The sequence below is a fragment of the Elephas maximus genome, chromosome 4 (genome assembly GCF_024166365.1).
Source record: "Elephas maximus indicus isolate mEleMax1 chromosome 4, mEleMax1 primary haplotype, whole genome shotgun sequence".
NCBI classification, from domain to species: domain Eukaryota; kingdom Metazoa; phylum Chordata; class Mammalia; order Proboscidea; family Elephantidae; genus Elephas; species Elephas maximus.
Window position 1 is genome coordinate 121,323,477 of NC_064822.1, and position 19,817 is coordinate 121,343,293.

Consider the following 19,817-nt stretch of genomic DNA (forward strand, 5'->3'; position numbering starts at 1 on the left):
GCTCTAAGAGAATTTCAGCTTTATGTCTATTTGGTCTTTCAGGGTAGTGTGATATCTGGGAATGATTTTAATCTGTATTTTACTTCATCTAGACTTTGAATAAATAAAATGATAATTTCTCTGTCATTACTGAAAATTATGCATATTCTTTATATGGACCCCTTGAGGGCAGCATCCAGATCAGATTTATCTCTGTATCATTCTTGGTATCTAGCACATGTTTCTAAAGTAGTTAGTGTGCTCAATACAGTCATTCAACTCTGAATAAATGAATAAATAAATGAATGAATAAATAATTGATGGAGCTTTTTGGCATTCTGAAAGCAAACATACAACAAGGGATAAGATTGTGTTACTTGCACAATAAATCTGAAATAATTGACTTTTTGTTTTATCATTCTTTATAGAGCAAAACAAACTTAATCTCTGATCTTTTATTTGTTTTAAAAGTGATGAAGAATTTGCAGTCTGTAGACTCTGCGGTGGTAAAGACACTTGTAAATAGAATTTGAACAGGCTAAGGACTTATTGATTTCATGATCATAGCTTTGTTACATTAGGTTGAATTGAGGGTCTCCCCACTAACACTGTTTGATGAAGAAGAATGGCAAAATGGACACAAACATTGCTATACAGGAGTATATCTTCAAGCCCTGCATGTATAGGGTATCCTATTACAAATTCAGTGAGCTATTTTTTTATGCACATAAGTAGACATTCTTGCTGTCACAATGAATCACCTTACATACACTCAGATGCACCTTGACACGGGGAGCTCAAGCTGGCTGGCTTGCCTCTAAATAAGGATCTGCTGACTAATTCACAAACTTCTCTTGCATTTCTAATAGGCTTAGAGAGACTCCTTTTTAACAAGCAGCCTCTGTAAATAAGAGATACCTCTATTTCAGATATTGCTCCTCAGTGGAAGGATTCTGGAAATGTAAGGGGGCATCTCTTGTTTTCAAAATGACTGGAATTTAGTTTTATGAGCAAAGTGCAGGAGAAAGGGTGGATAGAAATGCTTATCATCCTCGCATACACAAGATAGTCCTGCTAAATGAGAATTATCCAGTTAAGATGTAAATAATGTCTATAGCAGCCAGCCTCCAAGATGGCCCCCAATTTTCCCCATTCCTGGTGTTTATACCCTTGTGTTTGTCCATCCAAGAAGCCCTGGTGGTACTGTGGTTAGGTGTTCTGCTTCTAACTGAAAGGTTGGTGGTTTGAACTCACCAGCAGTCCCATGGGAGAAAGATGTGGCAGTCTGCTTCCATAAGGATTTACAGCTTTGGAAACTCTGTGGGACAGTTCTACTCTGTGCCATAGGATTGCTATGAGTCGGAATCCACTGAACAGCAACAAATTTTTTTTCCATCCCACTTTATACCAGCCTAGTGTATGTGACCAAGAGAATATGACAGAAGAGATGGTATGTAACTTCTAAGATTGTATTATAGAAGACAGTGTGTTTTCTGTATTAGTTGCAAGCCTCTCTTTCTCTGAAGAAAGCCAGCTGCCCTGTCATGAGGACATTCAGCATACCTAAGGAGCAGTCTACATGCCAGTGAATGGTCTCTGGGCAACAAAACCTGCCAGAAACACATGGGTGGATGGAAAGCAAGCCTGCTAGTCCCAGTTGAGCATTCATATGGCTCCGTATGACCTCAGCCCTGGCCAACAGCTCTACTGAAATCTCGTGAGCGTCCCTGAGCCAGAACTATCCAGCTGAGATGTTCCCATTCACCTGACCCCAAGGATTTGAAACACAGTATCAGCGAGATGAGGAATGTTTTTTTTTAGGCTGATTACTTTTGAGGCAATTTGTTATACAACAGTAGATTACTAATACAGTGTCCCTGCTGACACCTTCGGAAGCAAATATTTTATCGATTCATCTGAAAAATCCCATTAAAAAAAAACCCAGTGCTGAAAAACCTCATACACATTGACAATTAGTCCGTTTGAATTCTGCAAAAAAAAAAAAAAAAACCCTGAAATACCTTCTCCTGACAAGTAAATTTTTTATTCTTTTATGTGGGCTTACCTTTACCATAGTTTAGAAATACTGTTTTGTGAAATTTTTTATAGTCAACTTTTCTTAATGATGCTGTAATATTAAAAAAAAAAAATTAAACATTACGTATCATCTTTTTAAATACGAAATTTCTGTGGGTTATTTGGAAGAATTATTGGGTATTCACAACATGCTTATCGCAAATCTCCTCAAATATCCAATTTGAAATCTTTCTTGATGATGGCATAAGTGGTCCTCAATGGGATTTTTTATGATTAATCAAACTGGTGGTAGGATAGGGAAAAGTTTGGGTCTAAGACTATCTCACTTATACAGACCTTAAAATTATCTCTTTAATTTTAAATTAATGATTTTAAAATATCTTGTGTCTCTTAAAAACCCCTTTTACTCATTTTTTTCCAATTTAAATTTGCATGTTATATCTCACTGCACATCCTGTACCAATGTTGATCACCATGTTGATCAAAGCCAGAGTCCTGGAGATGACAGTGGGGAATTTCCCTGCGTTTGCAACAGCTTTTTCAGATCAGTAGCATGAAAGGATACACAATAACCTGTTGTCTCAGTATTGTACTCTAAGTCTTGTAAATGTAAATATTTACAGGGCCTGTTTTGTGTATGAAATCCAACCTCAGTTTCACAACTCTTTGGCTCCATCTTGCCCCTGACTGTTCCCAGGAAAATAAGGAAGATATGAGGTATTAAGAATTAAAAAATGCTAATAATAAATGTCACAAATAAGGGAAGAAAGAATTGGTATAATAAGACTTAACAGTTGAGATTCTGTAAATAATTATATTTAACAAGTAAGATAGTCATCCATGAACATCAGCTAGTACAGAGTAATAAAGACAATGCTGATAATTTAAAGCTTAACTTGACATAATTGGCCCTGTGGGTACCAATTCTCTGTTTATGATACTTATCCATAAATAGAATATAATTCCTAAATAATATTTGATTTATAGGACAAAAATGTTTTGTATTTTAAAACAACAATAATTTCCTGAATACTTAGTCTGTGTCAGGCACTATTGAAGGCACCGGGAATATAGCAATGTACAAAAGAGAAAAAAAAGAGTCCATGGCTTTATGAATATATTCTAGTGCAGTGAAAAAGTCAAAAAATAAAATACTTGGTGTGTCAGGTAGTGATAAGAACTATAGAGAAAATTAAACAGAGAATGAAGTTATAGAGTAAAAGGATTAGGGGAGTGTTGCTATTTAAATAGAATGGTCAGAACAGCTCTTTCAACAGATAACATTGAGTGGATTTATTATTTTATGTGCTTTCTTTATAAGGGTGAGCATTAGACATTTAGCTCTGTATGTAAGCCCTTTTTTGTTCTTTAATTCCATGGGCAATTTGAAAAGACACTAGCACAGGATGACTTCTTATCCATGGTCGGACCTTTAGTCATCTCATTTTCAAAGAACGCAAGAGCAAATGTAAATAAGTTATATGTAAATAAGTTATGTACCATGTAAAAATACTACCAAAGATGTATACCTTTTATAACAAAAGAGAGTCGGTCTACTAAAGTAGAATTATATACTAGTGTAACCAATTTTGTGATGTTGTATATAGTATTGGGAAAAAATTGACAACAGCAACTAGAAGGATTACACAGGAAACTTAGGGAACAGGAAGTTTATGCTAATGGGGGAGGAATAATTCAAACAAGAAGTGTGAGAATTAAACAGTGTACCATATTTTAACTCAAACAATGCATGCCTTCTACACTTGTTTGCCAACCCTTCTTTCCCCCGCCCCGAGATATTTTTGTAAGCTCTACTATGTCAATTTTTTTATATGCTGTTGTAAAAAAAAATTAGCACAGTATGTTATTTGAGTAAAATTGCGGTAATCAATGTCACTGAATTGTACACGTAGAAATTGTTGAATTGGTGTATGTTCTGCTCTATATATTCTCAACAACAAAAAAAGTAAAATAGTTGTTTTAAAAAAAACCAAAAAAAAAAAACTAGAGGCAAAGCCTGTGTAAATCTGATCTAATGAGATAACTGACAATAAGGGTACACAGAGGCAACAGTATAGTAGCTACAGCCTATTTAGAGCAGACCAAGGTGTCTCTATGCATCCAAAATGAACCTAAGAACAGCACTAGATTAAAAGAGCACAATGTATTTTTGAAAGATGGATTGATTCATTACTTCCTTCTCATATTTTCTACTTCCTTTCTTAACTCATTTATTAAAAAAAAAAAAAAAAAAACCATGGTGCATCCTAGTACATGTTAATAGGATTGTGGGTCCATACAGTACACAGATTTATGCTAATGGACTTAAAGGAGTACAGTCATGTTCACAAGGGATTGCAAACCTATAATATGTGTTTTATTATTTGATTAAAGTGCCACAAGAAAAGAAAGGAGAGAGTAGTAAAGTTAGCCTACATTGGTCTAGGAAGCCTTCACAGGGAACTGATGTTTGACTTGGACATCTCAGGTTATGCGAGGTATCCTCTAAGAATGGGGATTCACCAACCAAAATAAATACATAACATGTGCAAAAATACTATGACATATTTTTAAGATAAAATACTTTTCTGATTAACTAGAGCAGGCGCTCTCAATTCTGGCTGTACATTAAAATTATGAAGGCTCCATTTAAAAGAAGTCGATGTCTAGCTTCTACCTTGACCAGTCGAATCAGGATCTCTGGGGATGGAGTCTGAGTATGGTTATTTTATTTTTTTTTTAAAGCTCTTTAGGTGGTTCTAATGTGAAAACAACACTGAGAATCACTGGCTAAGACATAATCTAAAGTGGAAGGCTGGATGAAGTTGATGGTGGAAAGTTAGGTCAGAGGTAGATGGCAAATACATAATAAGATATCTGGACATGATGTTTATAATCATCAGCCTAGATCATCAAACAAATTACCTTATATTAAGACTCCCAATTTAATTGTAAAGCAATTATTTCCATACAAATGGCAAAAATCAGTTATTAAAAAAATTCACGTGTGTTAAATATCTCATTCCCTTGTATCAGTATTTTCTCACACTGGAATCTGTGAACATATATTATCCCTCAATTTATTTTCTGGGGACTAAGAGTCTTCAGGGAGATTTTTTTCTAATTTTATGTTTTTCTTTTAATTATGACTATAAAAATCAATTATATTCTATATAATCATTCAGATGATACCGTCAATAAATATCACAGATTATCTGTGTTTAGGATAATATTGGAAGCAAGTAGAACTACTTCAATTATCAGGGTTTTTTTTTTTTATTATTATTATTAAAGGAGCCCTGGTGGAACAGTAGTTAAGTGCTTGGCTGCTAGCCAAAAGGTTGACAGTTCAAACCCGCCAGCCATTCTGCAGAAGAAAGATGTGGCAGTCTGCTTCCATAAAAATCACTGCCCTGGAAACCCCATGGGGCAGTTCTACTCTGTGCTATAGGGCCGCTATGAGTCAGAACCAACTCGATGGCAATGGGTTTGGTTTCAGTTTTAACATGAAAGGAAAAGAGGCAGATGTGCAAACACTAACTAAAGTCCAAATGCTAGCACAGCACAGCATAACAGAGAAACACAGGTTTTATGTGGTTCAAAGAGAGAAAAATATTGGACAATTGTGGCATCACACAGTCAAACATGGATTTAGGCATATGGAGCCCAAATGAATTTCTGCTATTAGCAGTGAACTGCATAGTCACATTGTGAGAGGTAAACTTAATTAGAGCCAAGTAGTATCCTTAGTCATGTTAACTTGAGCTCCATTTTAATTTTGTATTTATTTCTTCACATACACTCTTATTTGCTTTGTTTTTGTGGTTTTTTTAAAGCTATGATACACAGCACACCTAATTTTATGTTTATACATATTTAAAAATATATTTCAAAAATAAATAATTCAACACTCATTTTTCAGGTAAAATACTTTTAAATAGAAATTATTTCTATTTTTAAAATAGCTATATAGATACAGGAAACCCTGGTGGGGTAGTGGTTAAATGCTACAGCTGCTAACCAAAGGGTTGGCAGTTTGAATCCACCAGGCGCTCCTTGGAAACTTATGGGGCAGTTCTACTCTGTCCTATAGAGATATATATGGGTCTGTACGCACACACACACACACACACACACACATATATATATATAGTTTTTTTTTTTAGCTTCCCTACTTCCTAAGTATATAGGGTCCCTATGAATTAGAACTGACTTGACAGCACCTAACAACAAACCTCCAAAGTAAACCTTTAAAAATACATATACATGTAGATATTACATATGTATGTATGGAAATACATACATTATATCTACATATATGTTTTTAAAGGTTTACTTTGGAGGTAGAAATTCAAATGGAAATAACACAGAATATGAAATCAAAGATTCTGAAATATTAACCCACTTTTATCATTTGTTAGTTTTTTTGTGTGTGTGTAAAACATTTGACTTCTATAGCCTTAGTAATTGGTCTGCAAAATGAGATTAAGAAAACATTTTGTGCAGGATTATACCTAGGACTTTGTGAATATTAAATGAGATCACTTAAAGTAACCAGAACTTAGTAGAGATGTTAGATAAACATTACTGACTTCCTAACGATAGGTAAGTGATATGGTTGTTGGGGAAAATCTTAAAAGTTCTCTGAAACAGTTTGCAGTAACTTCTCTCTCTCTCCCTCTCTTTCTTTCTCCTGCACTCCCTCTATGTATGTGTGTGAGAGTGTGTTTAATGTGGTGGTAAAATAGTATGCTAGGAAAGGTTCCCAAAGCCTTAAAGCACTTACCTTCTCTAATCTACAGCCACGTGAGTCTCCTGACAATACCAGGAGGGAGAAATGAGAGGGACAGTGATTGATTGGGAAATACTCAGGCAAGAGGGCCCTGTGTTGGGGCCGAAGCCTGCACATGATTTTGGTCTTTATAACTTTCCATTACACATACTTCTTTTGGCACCAATGAAACAAGGTTTGATTTATTTTTGATGGATCTTCTCCACATCAGAACTCTATTGCTTTCAAAGCTGTTGCTGCAGCAACACCTGAAGTGATTTTTATCACTGCTATAAAAACATTAAATGATTTCAGGTGCCAGAGACCTTTTTCAGGTTCTGCTGTTTGATAAGTGAAGTCAGTTGTTAAAAAATGTTTTTCTGCTGCTTTAACTTTTGACATGGCCCTCAAAAATCTATATTCTACACCCAACAGGATTTTTGATGCTTTATAAATGTGGAGAAATTCTGACAACCTGAAATTTGTGAGACAGTTGTCATGCTCTATATAGAATGGTAAAGGGCATTTAAGCCCAATTATATGGCATATTGTTATTGTTATTTGTTGGTGTTGTTTTGGTTTGGTTTGATTGGCATCTAGGTGGTTTTAATGGCCTGAGTCTGTCGGAAAGGAGGTTGTGGGAGGACACCTGTACTCTTAATCTTACTCTCAATTTAGAGAATTAAGGACTAATTATTACAGTACATCTCTCAGCCATTAGGACAATTATAACTAAACCAGCAGGAAGAGGAGTCTTTGTTTAACTTTATTTTTAATGTCCTCTGGTGCTGATGGTCTAATTTCCTACAAAGATAGATGATAGTGTCTCTCCACATCAGGTCAACTTCTAGGGAGTAATAGTACAAATCGGTACAAACGATGTGAAGTCAGAGAAACTTGACTATATAAGGACCATGCCAGAATACATGGAGTCACCTGTGACCTCATCAAAAGCTCGGCTTGAAGATATTGAGAGCTAATATTTAAAGAATCTGCCGAAAATAAAATTGAATAATCAACTCAGAGGATGGTATATCTATTTCTCCTTCAATACATAAATGATACCCTGAAGTCTTCTAAAAGTGTCAACCAAAAAAACCAAAACTGTTGCCATCAAGTTGATTCTGACTCCTAGCGACCCTATAGGACAGAGTAGAACTGCCCCATAGGGTTTCCAAGGAATGGCTGGTAGATTCAAACTGCCGACTTTTTGGTTAGCAGCCATAGAATCCAGATACATTCTGAACACCACATTTTCTGCAAGCAGTGGGGACTTGCATATATTTGGATATTGGGACACTCCTGAACATAGAAGCTCCAATTTTTTTCCAGTAGTCATCGCTAATATTACAGATCCCGATTAGCAAAAGTATTTATATTTTCTTCCCATTGTAGAATGTGTTTTAATGTTGATTTTACTCTATCTTAGGTTGCGTTTTGGGAGGAGGCTTGACTAGAGACATGATAAAGTAGCCTGGTGTTTCAGTGGCTTGTGGTATTGACTCAACTAATTTAAAGATTTGATCCTAAAGAGAATTTGAGGCTAAGGCACAGAGCAAGGAGTGGGTGCAGTGGTTAAGAGCTCTGCTTCTAACTAAACGGTCGGCGGTTCAAATCCACCAGTGGCCCTCTGGGGCAGTTCTACTATGTCCTATAGGGTCGTTATGAGTTGGAAGTGCCTGGAAGGCAACAGATTTTTCTTTTTGTTTTTTTTGGTAGTACACTGGCCAGTCGAAACAAATTCTATGGTTAGAAGCTCAGTCCAGAAAAGCAAATCAGAAAGTCCTTGGGATTAAGTATTCAGGTAACACTGGAGTGGTTTTTAATAAGGATAAGAATTTGAAGTCAGGTTTTACTTTTATGCTAAACTTAAGTGTTTGCTTATTTTTTTCGGTTGTTTTGTGTAGTGCGTATCTGCTGAGGAGAAAAAGTAGGGATACCAGCTGTTACCTTTGGCCTGCTATAAACTTAGCTCTATGGGAAAAGGACCAGGGCTGCCCTCATGCAAAAGAGAGTTGGCCGCTCTTATCATTTTGTACTTAATAAAATACATGACACATACTTTTACATTTACTTGTGTGATTTGTAAAAATTAATGCTTATCTCCTTTTCTCTTACTGCAAATCTTGAGAAAAAAGACCAGTCATTTCTGCCCGCATAATTCTAGCACACAACAGTATCTGACTCTTAATACGTCCTCAATAAAATACTGTTTTTGAATGAAATTCAAAACAGCTTTCATTTCTTGAGTGAAGACAGTAAACCTCTGTAAATATGGAAAAATAGCATACCTACAGTTTAATTATTTTATACGTCTATTTCAAAACCTGCTTATCTTATGATTAAAACCACATATTGAAGGTTATTATTTACACTTGATAAAGTATAATTATGAATACAAATATGAGCATATTACTTACAAAGTAAATGTAATCTTTAAGACGTTTTACCTATTGTAAATACAGTAATTATATTGACTATAGTGTTACCATCAGAAATCATAAGTAAATAATATTTCAAAAAAGCATTCAATAAAAAAATGTATAGAAAATTATCCTATACCGTGAACTTATTTTCTTGATTTTTTTTTAATCCTTTTATATCATAAGCAATATCTACTGAGCATCTGTACATGTGACATATCTTGAGTCCCGAATCCCTTTAGGATATTCAGAATTGGTATCATAGAGATTCCCAGCAGAAACACCTGGTCTCAGCTTTCCCGTATGCAGGTAACAGAGCTCAGCATCACCCTCATAGCCTTATCCTTGAATAACCTCTTCTTTATAGAAAGCACCGTAATTCTGTTTGTCTCCCTTAAAATGAATATTAAACACTGTTTCCGGAGCTTCTGCTGTGTGAAGTCTCCCACTGATCACTCCCATGATCATTTTAGCATTTTTCAAACAGCACAATTAAAAATTTGGAACTTTTTTTTTTTTTTTTTTCCAAACAGCAGTTCTTTACTGGCAACTGAATTGTTCCTCTAGGCCTTATTTAATTTCAGATAGATTTAAGAATCTTTAAATAGTACATCCAGGCGGTCTCCAGGTTATGAACGAGATCTGTTCCTGTGTCTGTAAGTCAAAACAGGTGCATATGGTTCTTATTTAGCCTTAGATGGGGGGAGCGCAAGGGGAGGCTCAAAGCCTTTTCAATATTTAAAAGCTGCATGGGACGTACAGCAAGTGAGGTGACTCTGATGAAGGATCTGCTGCAGGTAGGGGGTTGGTTCAATTGTTTCAAAGTGAGAGCAAATTTACATCATATTAAAGGGCAAGTTCAAGTTGTCTGTAAGTGCAACGCTCATAACTCAGGGAACGCCCGTATAGTAAACTTTAAAACTGCTGTCAAAATTACAGTTATACATTTGCATTTATATTGCACTTTATACATAGGTTTTTTATACACAGGATGTTATAATTATTTGCTTATTATTTCAACAGTTTTAAAAAGATGGCCTTCTTAAAGATCTTTTTCCTGAATTAATTTTTGGGATATTGTCTTAATTTTTTTTGTGATCTGTAAACTTGTAACAAATTGTATACATTGTAATTAGAGTTACCATCAGTTTTGATTTGGTCAACATGTATACCCTGAAAAGCTTAGGTCAATCCCCTTTATTTTCTGACTTTTTTTCCAAAGTAGTAATGAAGTCCCTAATTTAAAAAAAAAAAAAAAAAAAAAAACTTTTTTTTTTTTGAACAAGAAGTAGCATCTGATGCTAGAATATTCTATTCTGAGTTTTTTGGGAAACAAGCAGACAAACAACCAACCACAAATAATACTAAAAACATGTTTGAGAAATAAACAATTGGAACAGATTGTAATTCTAGAACCTCTCAGCATGATTTTGTTTCCAAAATATGGATACAATACACCAAATAATGTAATCTCTGGGCTTTGCATTGAGGATAACTTTATCTAATGCTATAACTACACCATCACATAAATTTGGGCAATTACATTACGATATATATCTCCATTTTGTCATCTGCAAAATGCAAGTGTTAAGAGTCTTCCCTTTTTCACAGTGACATTATGAGAACTAAATTAACTTAAAAATATGGGACATATTTAGTGCTTCTCATACGGTATGCAGAATATTGCGACATAATACAAATACTTTTTTAAACCATAATATTAATATTAAAATATGCATGTTATTAAAATATCATGTTCAGGGATTAGAAGACTTAACATTGTAAATATTTTAATATTCCCTGTTGATCAATTCCTATCCAAATATCAGCAAGATTTCTTTTACAGACATAGACAATCTTATTCTAAAATTTATATGGAAAGGCACAAGCCCTAGAAAAACTACAATAATCTTGAAAAAGAAGAATTAAGTGGAAAGAATCTCTCTAACTGATGTTAAGTGTTGCTATAGAGCTATAGTAATCAAGATAGTGCACTATTGGTAGGGACAGATACATAGATCAATGGAACACAATAAAACAAACTGTCATGGATTGAATTGTGTCTCCCAACTTGATTAGGCCGTGGTTCCCAGTATCCTGTGGTTGTCCTTCATTTTGTGATTCTAATTTTATGTTAAAAAGGATTAGGGTGGGATTGTAACACCCTTGCCCAGGCCAATGTAAAGGGAGTTTCCCTGGGGTGTGGCCTGTACCACCTTTTATCTCTCAAGAGATAAAAAGGAAACGGAAGCAAAAAGGGCGGGGTTGGGGGGGGGACCTCATACCACCAAGAAAGCACTGCCGGGAGCAGAGAGTGTCCTTCAGACCGGGGCCCCTGAGTGGAGAAGCTCCTAGTCTGGGAGAACATTGATGAGAAGGCCTACAGAGAGAGAAAGCCTTCCCCCCGGGACCTGATGCCCTGAATTTGGGCTTTTAGCTTACTTTACTGTGAGGAAATAAACTTCTCTTTGTTAAAGACATTCACTTGTGGCATTTCTGTTATAGCAGCTCTAGATGACTGAGATACAAACAGATATAGACACCCACCCATATATGTCTAACTGATTTTTGATAAAGTAGCAAAAGTAATTCAATGATGGGAGGATAGCCTTTTAAATAAAAGTGTTAGAGAAATTTGACATCCAAACACACACAAACTTTGACTCAAGTCTCAAGCTTCATACAAAAATTAACTCAAATTGATCAAGGCTTTAAATATAACTTATAAAAAAAAAAAAAAAAAAGAACAAACAAAAGCCATTGCTGTTCAGTTGCTGTTCTGACTCACGGAGACCTCATGTATTAAAGAGTAGAAAGCTCCATAGGGTTTTCTTGGGTGTAATCTTTATGGAAGCAGATCGCCAAGACTTTCTTCTATGGTACCATTCGGGGTTTGAACTGCTAAACTTTTGCTTAGTACTGTTGTTGTTCTTAGATGCCCTAGAGTCAGTTCCGAATCATAGCAACCATATGTACCATAGAACAAAACACTGTCCCATCCTGAACCATCCTCACAATCCTTGCTACGTTTGAGCCCTTTGTTGCAGCCACTGTGTCAATCTACCTGTAGAGGGTCTTCCTCTTTTTTGCTGACCCTCTACCTGACCAAGCTTGATGTCCTTCTCCAGGAACTGACCCCTCCTGTTAACACGGCCAAAGTATGTGAGACAAAGTCTAGCCAGCCTCACTTCCAAGGAGCACTCTGGCTGTACTTCTTCCAAAACAGACTTATTCATTCTTCTGGCTGTCAACGGTATATTCAATATTCTTTGTCAAGACCATAAATCAAAGACATCAATTGTTCTCCAGTCTTCCTTATTCATTGTCCAGCTTTCACATGCATATGAGGTGATTGAAAATAACATGGCTTGGTTCAGGCAAAACTTAATCCTCAAAGTGACATTTTTGCTTTTCAACCCATTAAAGAGCCTTTTGAGGTAGATTTTCCTAATGAATTAAGTCCCTTAATTTACTGACTGCTGCTACCATGGGGGAAACCCTGGTGGCATAGTGGTTAAGTGCTACAGCTGCTAACCAAAGGGTCGGAAGTTCAAATCCGCCAGGCACTCCTTGGAAACTCTATGGGGCAGTTCTACTCTGTACTATAGGGTTGCTATGAGTCAGAATCGACTCGACGGCACTGGGTTTGGTTTGAGTTTGGCTACGATGGGTGTTGATTGTGGATCAAAGTAAATTGAAATTCTTGACAACTTCAATCTTTTCTCAGTTTATCATAATGTTGCGTATTGGTGTAGTTGTGAGGATTTTTGTTTTCTTTATGTTAAGTTGTAACCCATAATTAAGGCTGTAGTCTTTGATCTTTATCAGTAAGTGCTTCAAGTTCTCTTCACTTTCATCCAGCAAGGTGGTGCCATCTGCATAACACAGGTTGTTAATGAATCTTCCTCAGTCTTGACACCCCGTTCTTCTTTATATAGTCCAGCTTCTCAGATTATTTGCTTTGCATTCAGATTGAATAAGCATCGGGAAAGGATACAACCCTGACCCATATCTTTCCTGATTTTAAACCAGATGGTATCCTCTTTTTTTCTTTTGAACAACTGCCTCTTGTTCTATGTACTGGTTCTTCATGAGCACAATTAAGTGTTCTGAAATTTTCATTCTTCGCAATGTGTTATCCATAATTTATAATGATCCACACAGTTGAACATTTCTGCATAGTCAGTAAAACACAAGTAAACATCTTTCTGGTGTTCTCTGCCTTTAGCCAAGATCCATCTGACCCCTGTTCCACAGCCTCTTCTGAATCTGGCTTGAATTTCTAGCAGATTCCTGTCGATGCAGCCTTTATTGAATTGTCTTCAGAAAAATTTTACTTGCCTGTGATATTAATGATATTGCTCGATAATATCCACATTCTGATGGATCACCTTTCTTTGGAAATGGGCACAAATATGGATCTCTTCCAGTTGGTTGGCCAGGTAGCTGTCTTCCAAATTTCTTGGCATAGATGAGTGAGCACCTTCAGCACTGCATCTGTTTTTGAAACATCTCAATTGCTATTCCATCAATTCCTGGTGCCTTGTTTTTCCCTAATGCCTTCAGTGCAGTTTGGACTTCTTCCTTCAATACAATGGGTTCTTGATCATATGTTACCTCCTGAAATGGTTGAATGACAAGCAGTTCTTTTTGGTACTGTGTCTCTGTGCATTCTTTCCTTCTTTTGATGCTTCCTGTATCATTCAATATTTTGCCCATAGAATCCTCCAAAATTGCAACTTGAGGCTTGAATTTTTTCTTCAGTTCTTTCAGCTTGAGAAATTCTTAGCTTGTTCTTTCCTTTTAGTATTCTAACTCCAGGTCTTTACACATTTAATTATAATAATTTATTTTGTCTTCTCAAGCCACCCTTTGAAGTCTTCTGTTCAGCTCTTTTGCTTCGTCATTTCTTCTATTCACTTTATCTACTCTATCTTCAAGAAAGTTTCAGAGTCTCTTTTGATATCCATTTTGGTCTTTTCTTTCTCTCCTGTCTTTTTAATGACCCCTTGCTTTCTTCAAGTATGATGTCCTTGATGTCATTCAATAAGTCATCTGGTGTTCTGTCATTAGTGTTTAATGTGACAAATCTCTTCTTGAGACGGTCTCTAAATTCAGGTGGAATATACTTAACACTGTACTTTGGCTCTCTTGGGCTTTTTTAAATTTTCTTCAGCTTTAACATGAATTTGCTTATGAGCAATTGATAATCTGTTCCACAGTTGGCTCCTGGCATTGTTCTGACTGATAATATTGAGTTTCTCCATTGTCTCTTTCCACTGATGTAGTCGATTTGAATCCTGTGTTTTCCATCTGGTGAGGTCCATATGTATAGTTGCTGTTTATGTTGTTGAAAAAGCTATTTGCAATGAATAAGTCATTAGTCTTGCAAAATTCTTTCATTCAATCTATGGCATCTTTTCTATCACCAAGGCCATATTTTCCAACGGCAAATCCTTCTCCTTTGTTTCTGACTTTCGCATTCCAATAGTTGTATTAACTGGTCTTCTTGTAGGTATATGGATATTATCCTATCACTGACAGCATTGTACTTCAGGATAGATCTTAAAATGTTCTTTTTGATGATGAATGCAATGCCATTCCTCTTCAGTTTGTCATTCCTAGCATAGTAGATCATATGATTTTCTTGATTCAAAATGGCCAATACCAGTCAATTTTAGCTCACTAATGCCTAGGATATCAATCTTTATGCATTCCATTTTCTTTTTGATGACTTCCAATTTTCCTAGATCCATACTTCTTTCATTCCATGTTCTGATTATTAACAGATGTTTGCAGTTTTTCTTCTCAGCTGGAGTCATGCCACATCAGCAAATATATTTCCCAAAAGCTTTACTCCACCCACATCATTAAGATTGACTCTACTTTGAGGAGCCAGCTCTTCCCCAGTCATAGTTTGAGTGCCTTCCAACCTGAGGGGTTCATCTTCTGGCACTATACCAGACAATGCTTCACTGCTATTCTTAAGGTTTTCATTGCCCAGTTCTTTTCAGAAGTAGACCACCAGGTCCCTCTTCCTAGTCTGTCTTAGTCTGGAAGTTCTGCTGAAACCTGTCCACCGTGGGTGACCCAGCAGATATTTGAAATACCAGTGGCATAACTTCCAGCATCATAGCAACACCCAAGCCACCACAGTATGACATACTGACAGACACATGGTTATTAGCCAAGAGCAAACCATTTGCACCACTTGGGGACTCTAAAACTATAAAACTTCTAGAAAAAAGCATGGGGGAAAATCTTCAAGATCTAAGACTAAACAAAAAGTTCTTAGACATAATACTAAAAACACAATAACAGGAAAAAATGATAAATTGGGTCTCATAAAAATAAAAAAAAAAACTTTTGATCTGAAAAGACACTGTTAACAGGATGACAATGCACGTTAAATTTGGGAGAAAATATTTGCAAACCATAATCCAGAAAGGACTAGCCCCTAGACTATATAAAGAAATCTCAAAACTCAGTAGTAAAGAAACAATCTAATTAGAAAGTGGGCAAAAAACATGGATAGATGCCTCACTAAAGAAGATATACAGATGGCAAATAAGCACATGAAAATATGTTCACCTTTATAAGCCATGATGAAAATGCAGATTAAAATCACAAAGAGATATCACTACAATTGTACCAGAATGGATACATTTTTTTTTTCTTTTTTTAATTGACAGCCCCAAAATACTGGTAAAGATGCAGAGAAATTGTATCTTTCATACATTGCTGGTGGAAATGTAAAATTGTATAGCCACTCTGGCAAACAGTTTTGCAGCTTCTTATAAAACTACATACGCAATTGCCCTACAACCCACCAATTGCACTCTTCTTCATTTACCCCAGAGAAATGGAAAATTATGTTTATTCAAAAACTTGCACATAAGTACTTATAGTAGTTTTATTTGTAATAGCCAATAAGAGGGAAAAAAGCAGATTCCTTCAATAGCTGAATGGTTAAATACACTGTATTGCATCTCTAGAATGGAATACCACTTGGCAATAAAAAGAATCATATAATAATAAAAAGTGCAACAACTTGAATGAGTTGCCAGAGAATTAAGCCAAGTAAAAAAAAGCCAATATCAAAAGCTTATTTTCTGTATAGTTTCATTTATATAACATTCTTCAAATGACAATATTGTAGAAATGGAGAATAGATTAGTGGTTACTAGGGATTAAGGACACTGGGAGGGAAGTTTGTGTGGTTACAAAAGGGTAACAACATGAGAGATGCCTGTGGTGATGGAATTGTTCTGTATGTTGACTGTAGTGGTGCATTCATGAATGTGATAAAATTGCAGAGAAATAAACACACACACAGACATGCAAAAGAATACAAGTAAAACTGGGGAAATCTGAACAAGATTAGCAGAGTGTTTCAATATCAATATTCTGATTGTGATATTGTATTATAGTTTTGCAATATATTCTCATTGAGGATAATTGCACAAAGAATACAAGGAATATCCCTGTATTATTTCTTACAACTACATGTGCATATATAATTATCTCAAAATAAAAGCCGAATTAAAAAATAAATGCACATTAATCTACTCCTAAGAGTGATTTTCAAACTTCTCCTTTTGATACAATCAAAATTCAGGATTTATTGTCTCCCCAAAATTGAATTCAACCTTGATATAGTTGAAATATACAACTATATGGATTTTAAACTATTACCCACAACGTTTTCTGTAGATTGACACTGTCTCTTTATACTATCTTTGAAATTTATGCATTACTGATTTATTTCTATGATTCAAGAGCTCTCTCTTCTTCAGCTCTTAAAACCAGCTTTTGATCTTTCACAGAATAAATCTTTTGATATTTCACTTTGAACAGTTGGAAATCCTTGGTTCTGTGCACTTTAGCATGTTCTTTTCTTAAGAAAAATTAACAGATGGGTCAGATATTTGTTTTTCAGTTCACATAGTGATATGATTGCTTTACAATGTTCTCTGTGTATTATTTAATTCTCCTTATTGCAGAGGGATTGGTCTGTCACATTCTGAGTTAAAAGATCTCTAAAACCTCATTTGTTCAATAGAGGATGACACTAGGAAAAAGAAGAGAACATAAGGCAACTAACTGGAAAAATTTATTGTAATCCATGCATATTCTAGAGTCCCTGGGTGAAGCAAACACGCTTGCCTGCTAACCAAGAGGTGGTGGTTCAAGTCCACAAAGAGGTGCGTATGAATGAAAAATCAGCCATTCAAATCCCTGTGGAGCAGAATTCTACTCTAACACACAAAGCTTCCCCAGGAGTCAGAATCAACTCAACGGCATCTGGTAACTGGTGGTGCATATGCTAACATTTTGCCTGTTATCTACTCTCAAATCCCCAACTCCAAAAGTAAACTAATATGTACAGAGAATCTAAGTATCTGTCATTTCTTGGTTCATCTATTTCTGAGTAAGTCCTTGTGAATTTGTGTGGAAGTATTGTCAGAGTTCATTGCATGTGTGATAAAATACTGTGTAGTAAAGAATTTAAGTTTACCCCAAATGAGCTTTGGTCTTTGTCCTCATCTTCTGGAAGGTAATTTTTAAAACCTTGGAATATCATGCCTGATAGGACTGTCTTTGTTTGCCTGGGGACCTTGAGTCTCCAAACAGTCTAACAATATGGTTTAGAATGGGGGCTGGTCAAATTGCATAGTTTTAGAGTGAGGGCTGGCCACACCATAAGGACCAACAATGTGATTTACACTGGGGCCTTGGGTCACAAGGTCTCAGATGACCTCAAGACAGATTGGAGAACATAGACTGAGATCAGTCAATTGAACAATAAATCATATTTACATGATGGAACCCTAACAAAAACTCTGAACACTAAGGCTCAGGTGAACTTCTGTGGTTGGCAATACCATACTCATACTGCCATACATTAGTACTGGGAAAGTAACACTACTGTCTGTGACTCCAAGGGGAAGAAGACAACAGAAGCCATGCATTTGGTACTTCTCTGGACATTGTCTTATGCACTTATTATCTTAGCTGATTTGAATCTGAATACTTAAACTGTAATAAACCATAACTGTCTGCATAACAGCTTTCGGTGAGTTCTGTGAATCCTTCTAGATAATTATCAAGACTGAGTAAGGTTTTGAGAACCCTAAAACTTGCAATTCATGTCAGAAGTGGGGGTGGTCTTAGGGATTATTCTAAATTTGAAGTTAAACAACTAGGGCTGAGTTCCAAAGAAAGCAGCAAAATAAAGCAAGCAAACAAAAAAGGAGCAAAGAGACTGAGGAATTAACAGTCCTGAAAAGGATTTATCTCACAGTTATGTTGAAGACTTGCAGATTGAATTTTGGTATCATCATCTGTAACAAGTTTTAGGGCACTCGCTGAATGTGCTTGAGTGAGTGGCTTACATTCATTCAAAGGGGGTGAACTTGGTTCGAATAGATCAAATGTGTTAAAAGAGTTTGGGGTTTGTCTAAAAATATTTTAGGTAAAAAAAAGTGGATACATAAATATGACTACACTTGCATTTTTTTGGAGTTAATACTAAATCCAGCCAATGGTGAGGAGGTAGGTAGGATCTAAAACTTATTGATTTGACAGCATAAATACAAAATCATAACTGATTGATTTAATGTCCCTTTTCAAGGTCATTAGGCAAACTAGACTAGATGGAACATACTAATCAAACCATACATTTCAATTTTTTTGAATTTCTTTTTTCCATTATTTTTTCTACATCTTTATGGCATCACAACATAGAAGCATGGTATTTTGAAAGCTCTAAATATTAATTGAAGGTTCTCAAAAATTGTGCACAGTTATTATCACTAAAGACCCTGGGTAGTGCACATGCTCTGCTGCTAACCAAAAGGTTGGCAGTTTGATTCCATCCAGAGGTGTCACAGAAGAAAGGCCTGGATATCTACTTCCAAAAAATCAGCAATGAGCACAGTACTTCCTGACATACGTGGGGTCACCATGAGTCAAAGTTGATTCGATGGCAACTGATTTGGTTTTGGCTTATCAATAACATGGTGGAAGTGGAGAAAACTAAGAATTTTATTAACAGCAATGACAACAAAAAAAGTAGGATCATCATTATCTAATGATATAAATATTTTACTGTATTTACATCTTGTTCCTCCCATTCATTAGTTCTTTCCCTCCTCCCTTTATCTATTTTATTATTTATTTATTTCTCTCCCTTCTCAGGAGTAAATAGAAACGTTTCTTTTCATTTGCTCATGCAGACAATTGGGGGAAGGAGGTATGGCTTAGATGCCTGTCCTCAATATCTCATCTCCTACTTCAAAATATTTAAGTATTTTTTCAAACAAAGACAGTTTTCTTAAGAGGATCTTTTTGTCCCCTTCATTATGTAAAATGCTTTATAAACCTTATGTCATTGACTTTTTATATAACGCTGGGGAGTAGATGTTATGCCATTAATAGAAGAGGAAACAAAAGAAAGTAATGTTATGTAACTGAAAATTTTTTCATGCTCTCACAGCTGAATGAAAAATACAATTGAAACTATATAAAGTATGTCTAATATTTCACATTACATTGAATCTTTCCTCATCTTCATATGTTATTTTTCATTTTAAAATAGATTGTCC